This window comes from Lygodium microphyllum, chromosome 9 (assembly GCF_053477565.2).
Source record: "Lygodium microphyllum isolate KBCC chromosome 9, Lygodium_microphyllum_v1.1.10, whole genome shotgun sequence".
NCBI lineage: Eukaryota > Viridiplantae > Streptophyta > Polypodiopsida > Schizaeales > Lygodiaceae > Lygodium > Lygodium microphyllum.
This window is the reverse complement of record NC_141143.1, coordinates 136,433,518-136,444,385: the sequence shown is the minus strand read 5'-3', so window position 1 is coordinate 136,444,385 and position 10,868 is coordinate 136,433,518.

The window sequence follows — 10,868 nt, the reverse complement described above, 5'->3', positions numbered from 1 at the left end:
GTGTGGTCTAGAAGAAACCGGAGAGGGACCGCAAATTGGACATGCATGATATCCTGATGTAGTTAAACCTGTAAAAACAAGTGGGTTAATGATGGCATAAATTTGATTAAGGGTAAGAATGAATAAAATAGAGTACGCAACTATCTGAACACTCTCCATAGCCTGAAAAGTCATGCATTGTCCACAACAACATGCCCTTTAGAGTGAAATCTCTAGAGGATAATGATACACTCACATCTTGCACCTAAATACCTCTCCATAGCATTTCTAGCTCCTCGATCAAAGGCTCTGAGTAAACGTCCATGTTTTTTACTTTGTGTTTTCCAGGAATCAAAAGGGACAACATTACATGTCCTTTTTTTATTGCTATGGACAGAGGGATATTATAGTTCACCAATACCACTGACCATACACTATATGAGGTGCTTTTGATGCCAAATGGATTTATTCCATCTAATCCTAGACCAAATCTCAAATTTTTGAGCTCTTCTTTGAAAGTAGGCTACAAATTATCTACGTGTTGCCAAGCTGGTGTGTCTGAAGGAATTCTCCACTTTCCATCACTTGAATGGTGACTAGCATGCCATGACATGAGTCTTGCAATAGATTCACACTTAAACATAAGTTGAATACGTGGAATAATAGGAAAATGTCGCAAAACCTTACGAGACACATCCATTGATTTCATCTCCTGGTTGTATCTTGGTTCACCACAAATAGGACATTGTCGTGCAGATGCATGATCCCCATGAAACAAGATGCAATCGTTGACACATGCATGGATTTTAACATAATCGAGACCTCCAAGAGATGTCAAGAAACGCCTTGCTTGCTCCGTTCTAGTTGGTAATTTATTTCCATTTGGAAGCATTTTATGACAATAACTTGCATATATTGTGCAAACAGAGTTAACAAACCGCAAATATTGTATAGAAGCATTTATGAATTAATATAAAATGATACATACTTCAAGAATGCATTCAAGCTAGTATTGCTCCATCCATAAATGGTTTGTAAGTTCAATATCTCAAGAGATGCACGTAGAAAAAAGTATGTGCAACCTTCGTACAATGGAGTTTTTGACGCTATGTGTAGTGGGCCATCTATCTCTCTAGTGGCACCCTCCCCCCGAACCTCATGGGAAAATAAATTGTGCACCATGTTGTCCAAAATCTCTTCCTCCAAAACTTGATGGGGCATTTGAAGAGGGCTGCTATCGTTGTCATTAGTCTCTACTCTTCTTGAGGACTCTGCCTCCTCGCGTCGACACTTCGTAGCCTCTAGACGCCCTGGAGGGACCATTTGAGGATGTGGTACCGCATCCTACTCAATTAAAAAAAGGAGGTTTTATTTAATGGTGAACACGCAACATAGACCAATAATATTTGTGCAAATAAAGTAGTAAAAATTACTGGGTTCTTTTCTTGGTTCCACTCTTCGTACATGTTGAGGTGTGACATTGTGATTCGATGTGCTTGAAAAAAAAATCCTCGACAATGATCACACATGATACATTTGATTTTCCGTCATAGCCAAGCATCTCGATTGTGAAGACGCAATGTCTCATCCTCACTGGAGGATGTACTGTTTGTTGACTCAGCATGTCCCATACTAGTAGAAGATGACAATATAATTACACCTGAATCATGAGGACATATGTGATTTCATTTGGTATGTATGTCATATTCCCTAAATATTTTGATACCTACAACATGGAGACAAACATTTTGATATTGAAAGACTAGGAAAGTCATGTTGATCCAAAAACAACCATAAGCTAGTATTTAATCAGTTTAATTGTAATTGTGCGTCTATCAGTGTGTGTAATATGTTTTATCTTCACATATAGACGCGTAATTACACACGCTTACAAACATGCCACAGGAATGTTAAAAAAATATTAAAAATTTTGTGGCTTTATTTTCAAACTAGTGCTTTTCTATGTTTTTTGCACGTTTTCTACAATTTGAGCTCAACATCACTAATCATGTCTATCTATCACTTCATGAAGACAATGAGGGAAGGAAATAAGAGAAAAAAGAGGACAGGAGTAAGGAAGAGCCAAAGAGTGAAGAACAAGAGCCAAACATCAAGGAAGAGAAGAAGGATCAAGCAACCTACCAAGGGAAGAGAGAAGGAGGACAAGGAGCTTGCAACCTAGCTCCCACCCATTGGAACTAGCAAAGAAGGTGAGTTCTTCTTCTCTCTCTCAATCTTGTTTGCTTTCTCTTTGTCTATTTGTCTCTCTCTCTCTCTCTCTCTTTACATGCTTTAGACTGTCATCTATGGAGGTTTTTTGCATGTTTTTTATAACAGTTTACAAAATATGGTCTAACTTTGCGTGTCTATCAGCGCGTCTAGATGACAATGTAGACATGTATATAGACGCGCTGACAGACGCGGGTATAGATAGAGGTATAGACGCAACATGTAATATGTTTTATCTGCACAGGGTAGTAATGTATTTTTGCTTGTGTAGATGTGGAATCTTGGATCTTCCAGCACACTGATCCTGAGTTGGAACACATGAACAACACCTTAGCGGAGTTTTCTAGAGGTGTTAGTAGTTTTTTGGAGGTTTTCTGAACAAGGAGCAATTCATGGGGGAGATGACCAGTTATCTTGGTCTCCCTCCCACTACAAAGGAGGTTTTTAATGTCATGTCTGGGACACCTATCACATCTTTGCCTAGCACTACTGCGCACGAATACCAAACCTTGGCACACAAAACCTTGGTACATCTCTACTAACAAGTACTCCATGCACTATGCATACACACAGATCAGCTGATGCACAGGGATCAGCTGAAGTACATGGATCGGCCAAAGCACATGCATCTGCAGAGGCATGTGCATCGAGTGAGGTAGAGGGTAGTGCCCGTCGAGGGAGGAGGGAGAGTCGTGCGGAAGGACAAGGAGGTTGAGGGCTTTGTGGGGGTTGCCTAAAAGGTGGCTCTCGATCTCCCTCACCAGGATGTTGAGGGTAAAGGCGCCTTTGCCTAGCCACCCGTGTATTACTACACTAGCAGTCACCGCCATTGCACACTACAGGTGGCAGGCGCCCGTCACCATCACTTTATTCTTTATTTTTTTAGTGACAATTTGAATAAAGGAAGGCCCGGTCGGATTGTGACTGTTGGAGTTCCCATTTCTTCTCTCTCTCTCTCTCTCTCTCTCTCTTCCTCTTGCTCTCCCGCCATAGCTCTCGAGTCCAAGCTTTGGTCCTTCTCTCCCTTTCAACTAGTATGAGAGCTTGGCTTCTCGACTCTTGAGCTTGGTTCGTGGCATTCTCAGCTTCCCATCGGCTCCCTACTTGCATTAGGTCTCCTTCCTGGCAGCCATATCTGACTCCTTCGAGCTCCCGTCACTCCCCAGCTTCCCGAGCACCTTCCCGGCATTGTTGGGCACCTTCAGGGCATTACATTAGAGGTATTTGATCATTTTATTTAGGGTTTACTTCAGTTCTCAGGTCTCACAGGCTGTAAACAAGTTGTGGGCAGCCATAGCTCACACCTCTTGGAGATTCCTTCACCTAGATCTTGCTTCTAGCCTATGAAGGCTTGCTAAGGCCTTCTTTGGCCCTCATTTGTGCCCCCTTTGGGCCCCATTGTTGACACGTGGGACAGCAAACCCCCCAGCCAGCTCACGTTTTTTTTACGCCTGTTTCAAAATTTGGCCCAAAAATCACTCTTTTTGTCATATCTCGGGCATTTAGAACCCAATTCAGGCAAGATTTTAGGTTTGAGATAACATGTATTTGTATGCCTATGCTTGTTTGGGCATGACTACATAACTGGTTTGATGTCTATTGCATCCCGATTGATTGGGGGATTGAAGCTACATGTAATGCTATGATTTTGTCCTGATTTTGGGGCTGGAAATACACAGTTTATAACAGTAAATGCATGCTGAATACTCTTGGGCTGAAGCTATCTTTCATGCTTCGACATATGCCTATTGGTTCCGGATGTATGTCTTGGGTTATGCTATGATGTATTGATCATCAAGGGATGACTTTGAGCTTGTCATTGAATCCCGATGCTTTTGGAAGCTTGAGCTTATTTCAGCCCGCACTTATTGACATTGGTATATGCATACCCGTTGCCTACGACTTGATGCTCATGTCATGGTTGATTACCCTATGCATAAGTTGAGCTTCAGTGCTCACTGAAGCTCCACCTTGGATGCATTTTGTATTATCTGGAGTAGTCTTGGATGTTACTTGGCTTGTTAGAGTTTGGATTGGGATGTATTTGATGTCTTACATGCTTACGGATGCTACATACGGATGCTCTACCACCTACATATTTGGGATGTACTATTGATGTATTGTCTTGGACTTATGTCATTGGCACTATGTCTTGCCTTGGCTTGAGCTCTTGAGCTCATACATATGACTTTTGTGCCAGTGGGAGCATTCTTGAATGCTTATCAGACATTGAGTAGGCGGTACTTTTATGCATTTAGCCGTTACATGCCATTGAGCAGTTACGTGATTTGCTACTTGAAACCTTTTGGGATGTTACTTGTCACCATTGTGGGAAAAAGGGCCATATTAGGCCACAATGCCATGAATTGCGCAATGAAAGGCGCAAAGATAAGGGAAAAGACAAAGTGTAGGATAAGTCTTATGATCGCAGCATAGTACGTGCAAAGTCAAGTGTTAAAATTGAAGAGATCAATGTTATGTAGCCTGAGAGTGTTGATGATGATGATTATATCCTAGTAGCTTCTTCTAGTGCTTCGCAGATGACAGAGATACACTCTATGTATGCATAGTGTTGGCTCTTGGACTCATGTGTGTCCTTTCATGTGACACCTTGTCGAGAGTGGTTTCATTCATACCGTACTGTTTCGGGTTCTGTGCGCTTGGGTGATGACAGCTCTCTTGATATTGTGGGCTTGATGCTAGGCTGCAATTTTCTTTTGGCATCAGTTTTGTTATGTAGGATGTATGTCATGTACCTGCTTTGACACACAGTCTCATGTCACCTGGACAGCTTGATGAGACAGGTTATCATGTATCTTTTGGAGACTCTGTATGGAAGATCACTCGTGGCAGACTTGTGATTGCGAGAGGTGCCAAGGCTTGTAGTCTCTGCCCCTTGATTGTATCAGCTTCTTCCCTTGATCATGTTTTGTTTGTGGGTTCTATCCCACATGTATCTCTTTGGAATGCTCGTCTGGGCCATATGTCTTTGAAGGGAATGAAAATGCTTTCTAGTTTGAAGTACTTACCGCCCCTTGATTATGCATGATTTGATTCATGTGAGCATTGTCTTTATGGCAGACAGACTAGGTCTACACATAAGAAGTCAGGTAGGCCACGCATGAGTGAGCCCTTGGCATTGGTACATTCGAATGTCTGTGGGCCCATGCCTTGTCAGTCTATGGGTGGTGCAAAGTATTTTGTTACGTTCATAGATGATTTTTCATGGAAATTTTGGGCTTATCCCATTACGCTGAAATCTGATGTCTTGGCTGTGTTTCAGAGATGGCTTGCATTGGTTGAGAACCAGTCTGGATATAGGCTAAAATGCCTAAGGACAGATAATGGGGGTGATTATGTCTCACGTGCTTTTGAGTAGTTATGTGATGAGAGGGGTATTAAGCGTCAGTTGACCGCCCCCTACAACCCCCCGAGAATGGTTTGGCTAAGTGGATGAATAGAACCATCCAGGAGCGTGTACGCAGTATGCTTAGTCATGCAGGCCTACCACAGAGCTTTTGGGATGAGGTAGTTAGTATAGTTGTGCATGTCATAAACAGATCACCTTCTAGTGGTTTGGATTTTTAGGTTGTAGAGGAGGTATGGATTGGAAAACCTCCCTCTTATGCACATCTCCATGTCTTTGGATGTGAGGCATTTTGCCATGTGGCCAGGGACAAGAGAAGTAAGCTAGATCCCAAGAGTGTCAAATGCATTTTCCTTGGTTATGAGGATGCAGGCGAGATGGGTTATCGTCTCTAGGATCCGCAGGCGCGGAAAGTGATCCACAGTCATGATGTAGTCTTCCATGAAGATGAGATGAATAGGCAGCCTGAGAGAGTTGTTGAGATCCGCAGGGTCATATTTCAGGAGGAGCTGAGAGCTCCCACACAGCCAGTTGGATAGCCTACAATTGCAGTAGATGCTCATGGTCAGGGCATTGGACATGCATATGGGTAGGCAGTAGAGCCTGCCATGAGACGGTTTACTCGAGACAGACGTCCACCTGATAGATTTTAGCCCTCGATGCATTATGTATTGGTTACAGATGTAAGAGATCCTTTCACCTATGATGAGGCTATGCACAGGGGTGACACTCACTCCTAGGAGAGGGCTATGCAGTCTGAGATAGACTCCCTGCATAAGAATGACACTTGGGATTTGGTTTCCTTGCCTATGGGCAAGAAGGCTTTGCCATGCAAGTGGATGTACAAGCTAAAAAGTACCCCTGGACACCCCAAGCCAGCATAAAAAGGCTAGATTGGTAGCAAAGGGTTTGAAGGAGGAGGATGGTATGGACTTTGATAAGGTCTTTTCTCCTGTGGTTAAGATGACCACCCTACGCTTAGTCTTGGCTTTGGTTGCTCAGCTTGACTTGGATTTATACCAGATGGATGTCAAGAGAGCTTTCTTACATGGGGACTTGCATGATGAGATTTATATGGAGTAGCCTAAGAGCTTTGCAGAACCTGGTAGGGAGCACCTAGTGTGCAAATTGAAGAAAAGTCTTTATGGCTTGAAATAGGCACCTAGGGAGTGGTATCATAAGTTTGATGCCTTTATGCAATCACAGGGCTATAGTCGGAGTGTTATGGATCCGTGTCTTTACACGAAGAAATCCCGTGATGGTTGTTTATTGATTTTGGTAGTCTATGTGGATGATATGTTGATAGCGGGGAAAGCTCATGATGAGCTAGATGCTCGTAAGGTTCAGCTCAAGTAGAGCTTTAAGATGAAAGATCTGGGACAAGCCACTCACATACTTGGTATGTGCATTAGATGCGATAGGTATCAGGGACGACTCTACTTGTCACAGAGGGAGTACATTCATAAAGTCCTTGAGCACTTCCGCATGCAAGACGTAAAGCCTATTGGCTGTCCATTGCCTTCTTATGTGAAGGTATCACAAGCTGATTGTTCGCAGACAAAAGAGCAGAAGGTTGAGATGGCCAAGATTCCCTATGCATCCGCAGTGGGCAGTCTTATGTATGCCATGATAGCCACTCATCTAGATATTGCCTTTGCAGTTGGTGTTGTGGCACGCTATATGGCTACACTTGGCAAGAAGCATTGGGATGCCGTGAAGGGTATCAGGAGGTACTTGAAGGGCACTGTAGATATGTGCATATGCAATGGCAGCTAGGATACAGGAGTCGTGGGGTACACTGACTCTGATTATGCATGACATGTAGATAGTAGGAAGTCCACTTCTGGCTATGTATTCACCTATGTTGGAGGTGTTGTTTCTTGGATGTCCAAGGTGCAGAAATGCACAGCCCTTTCTACTACAGAGGCCGAGTATGTTGCAACCACTGAGGCTTGCAAGGAGGCCATTTGGTTGGGTCGTTTAGTTGCTGATCTTGGTATTGATGCTATCCCTACACTGCATTCGGATTCTATGAGTGCTATTCATTTAGCCAAGAATCCGGTCCTCCATGCGAAGACGAAACACATTGAGGTGAGGTATCACTTCATACGGTCGTGGAGGACAAGTCTATTGACCTTGTCAAGATCTCGACTGACCAAAATCTTGCAGATCTGCTTTGCTCACAAAAAGCCTCTCTACAAAGCGCTTTGCCTTCCTCAGGAGGTTGATGGGCGTGGGATGAGATGACGTCTTTTCTCATCCTGTTGTACATGTGTACATGTTGTACTATCTTTTTTTTTCTTTTTTTCTTTTCACTCCTCACTAGGGCAGATTCGCCTTTAAGTGGGAGGTTGTTGGGGGTAAAGGCACCTCCGCCTAGCTGCCTGTGTATTACTATATTGACAATCACCACTACTGCACATTGCAGGTGGCGGGCGCCCATCACCATCACTTTATTCTTTATTCTTTTAGTGACAGCTTGAATAAAGGAAGGCTCGGTCACACATTGTGACTGTTGGAGTTCCCATTTCTTGTCTCTCTCTCTCTTGCTCTTGCTCTTCCGCCATAGCTCTCGAGTCCAAGCTTCGGTCCTTCTCTCCCTTTCACGGGAAATGAAAGAGGTGAGCCTCCACAAATATACTACTCTATCACAGATGTTGGTGGTATCTTGCATAACCCTGAGGGGAGGGAAGTGATAGCCTACTTGAGGAGTGTTGTGCATGCCACATACAAAGATTATATGATTCCCTTCAAGCACAAAAAAAAAAGTTTGTGGCAAGAGGTGCTACGGGCAGTACATAGAAGGTACCCTAATTCTGAGAATTCATGATTCTTAGATGATTGGGGACGGTCAAAGGTGAGAGATGCACTTCATAACAAGAGGTCTCACCTTATGACGCGTGCCAAGGAGTCACTGCTATGAAGACAAGAGCAAGGGCGCCTTGGATATGGCCAACCACCCAATTGCCACCGCAGGGAGTGGAAAGAGGCCAAGAAGAGAGCAGCTGAGAAAAGAACAAGTCGCCACCATGCAAAGGTGCGACATATCCAGATAGCAACCATGGGATCGTCGCATTATGGATCGGGTGGCAGGGATTAATGGGAGGCTGAGTTTGTAACAGAGGAACAATATAATCGTGCCATGAGGATTCCACAACTAGAAGAGGTATGCTTTATTTTTTACATGAAAAGTATAGGTAACTCTAATTTATTGTTTGTAATGGTATTTATATACCTTAATCCTTTGTGTAGGCGAACCCTGATGCAGTTGAGGATAGCAAAGGGGGGACTAGCAGTAGCGGTGGCAACAGCGGCAGCGGCAACGACACTAGCAGCAGTGGTGGTAGCGACGATGATGCCTCTTCTGATGAGATGTAGAGGAGCCCTATGCATGCATGCCTCCCCTTGGCTTGTAGTTTTTATTTTTGATATGTAATACTTTTAGCTAGTGCTTGCGACCATGACCATGCTTGAGATCACAAGTACTAGAACTCGCCATGTAAAAATGTTTCATCTATATATATGAAATTTCGTGTTCTACATACATTGTTTTTTTTTTTCAGTACAAAAATCTTTGAAATACAAATATTTCAGCACAGTACGCTCATCATGTGTTATTATCAATATATGGACTTTGGCTCTCCACATTCTTTTGCTTTCAGTATAATAATCTTTCTTTGTTTTGCGCGTCTATCCGTGCGTCTAAATTGTAGGAAAAATGCGCATCTATTATCGTAAAAAATTTGTAGAGTACACGCCTTTTTAGATGCATAGTTACATGCGTATATAGACGCAGAATATGAATATATCTACTTTTTTATAAATATGATTATATATTTATGGGGCATGTCAATAAGCGTGTGTAGCTTTCACTATAAGCGCGCTTCTAGACACAAAATTTTAGACGCGCCAATAGACACGGTAATAAATGCGCTCGATATTTTTAAACACAGTTCAAATATTGCGTCTATAAGCACGTCTATGGAGCCTTTTTGTTGTAGTGACGAGGCGAGGTTATGGCCGTAACCTACCTGCCTCCAAGAAGATGTGAATAGGAGCATTAAGAGTAATATCTTTGAAGGCTTATACCATATTTTCTTCATACACACACACATAGAGTGGATCTTCTTCGTAAAATTTTTTAATCTTTTCTTTGCTAGTGAGGTCTGAGAAGCAACTACCTAAATAACCAATAAAGAATATGACTCTTCATCACCTTACGGATGTCATTACTACATTAGCTGCATCTTGAACTTTTTTGTGTTGAAACAACTAAGAAGTACAAAGCTCCTTTGTAGTAATACTGCATGGAAGAAGATGATACTAAAGCAAAGCAAGAGAAGAAGGGTATCTTGATGCTACAAACTTGATCAAATATGTGAAGCTTTCTTGTCCAAGCTTATGATTAATGAATCTTTTCAACAACTTCAGCCTAGAAAGAAACATAAATCTTCTTGAGAATTCTTATTTTATCTAAATTCCTTCTTTTCTGCAAATATTTCTTGAGTTAAGTACTCTTCATAATCTTTTCTCTCATCTCAAAGCACCCTTGCAGGCGAACGACTTCGATGAACCCCCACGCATATTATTTCGTGCGACATTTGATGAACTCGACATGAAAGCATCGCTTCTGATTATCGAGATGGGAGATTCGAATAATCCACCCTCTTTATCGACTTCTTCTTCCTTTTCGACCAGTGAGATGAAGAATTTATTGAAACTCTTTCTTTCACCATTATGATGCAGAATCAGCAGATGCAGTTATCTATGTAGTAGCCGTAGTAGTTACATTAGTAACAATTGGATTAACAACAAATCCTCCATCAAGAACAAGAGCATACACATGGTGCAACCAAAGGGATTGAGGCTCTGGTTAGTGATTGAAGATTATTTGATGATCGGAATGTTTCAACCTATCTTAAAGCCTTTGAAATCCAGATGTGCTTCTTCAGAGTTTCAGTCCAATTGGAGCAACTATTTCCTATGGTTTGTCACACTGTCGTGGTGTTGCATGTCTACACATGGAAAATTTGTAGAATCTCTACAAGATTTATACGAAGCAGGACTGGTTTACTAGAATAGTCTGAAATCTCTAATATCATATTTAGATGACTTAATTCCCACTTTAGATGGATCCAAATATATACTGTGACTTATTTTGAAGGGAATAAGTCGTCCAAGACAAAAGATGGAGAAAAATAATGTGATTTACAAAAATCAATATTCTTGTCTATTTCTAATGGATTTTTGCAATTTTTCCTACTTTATCTTGTTAATTAGATGCGTTCCAATT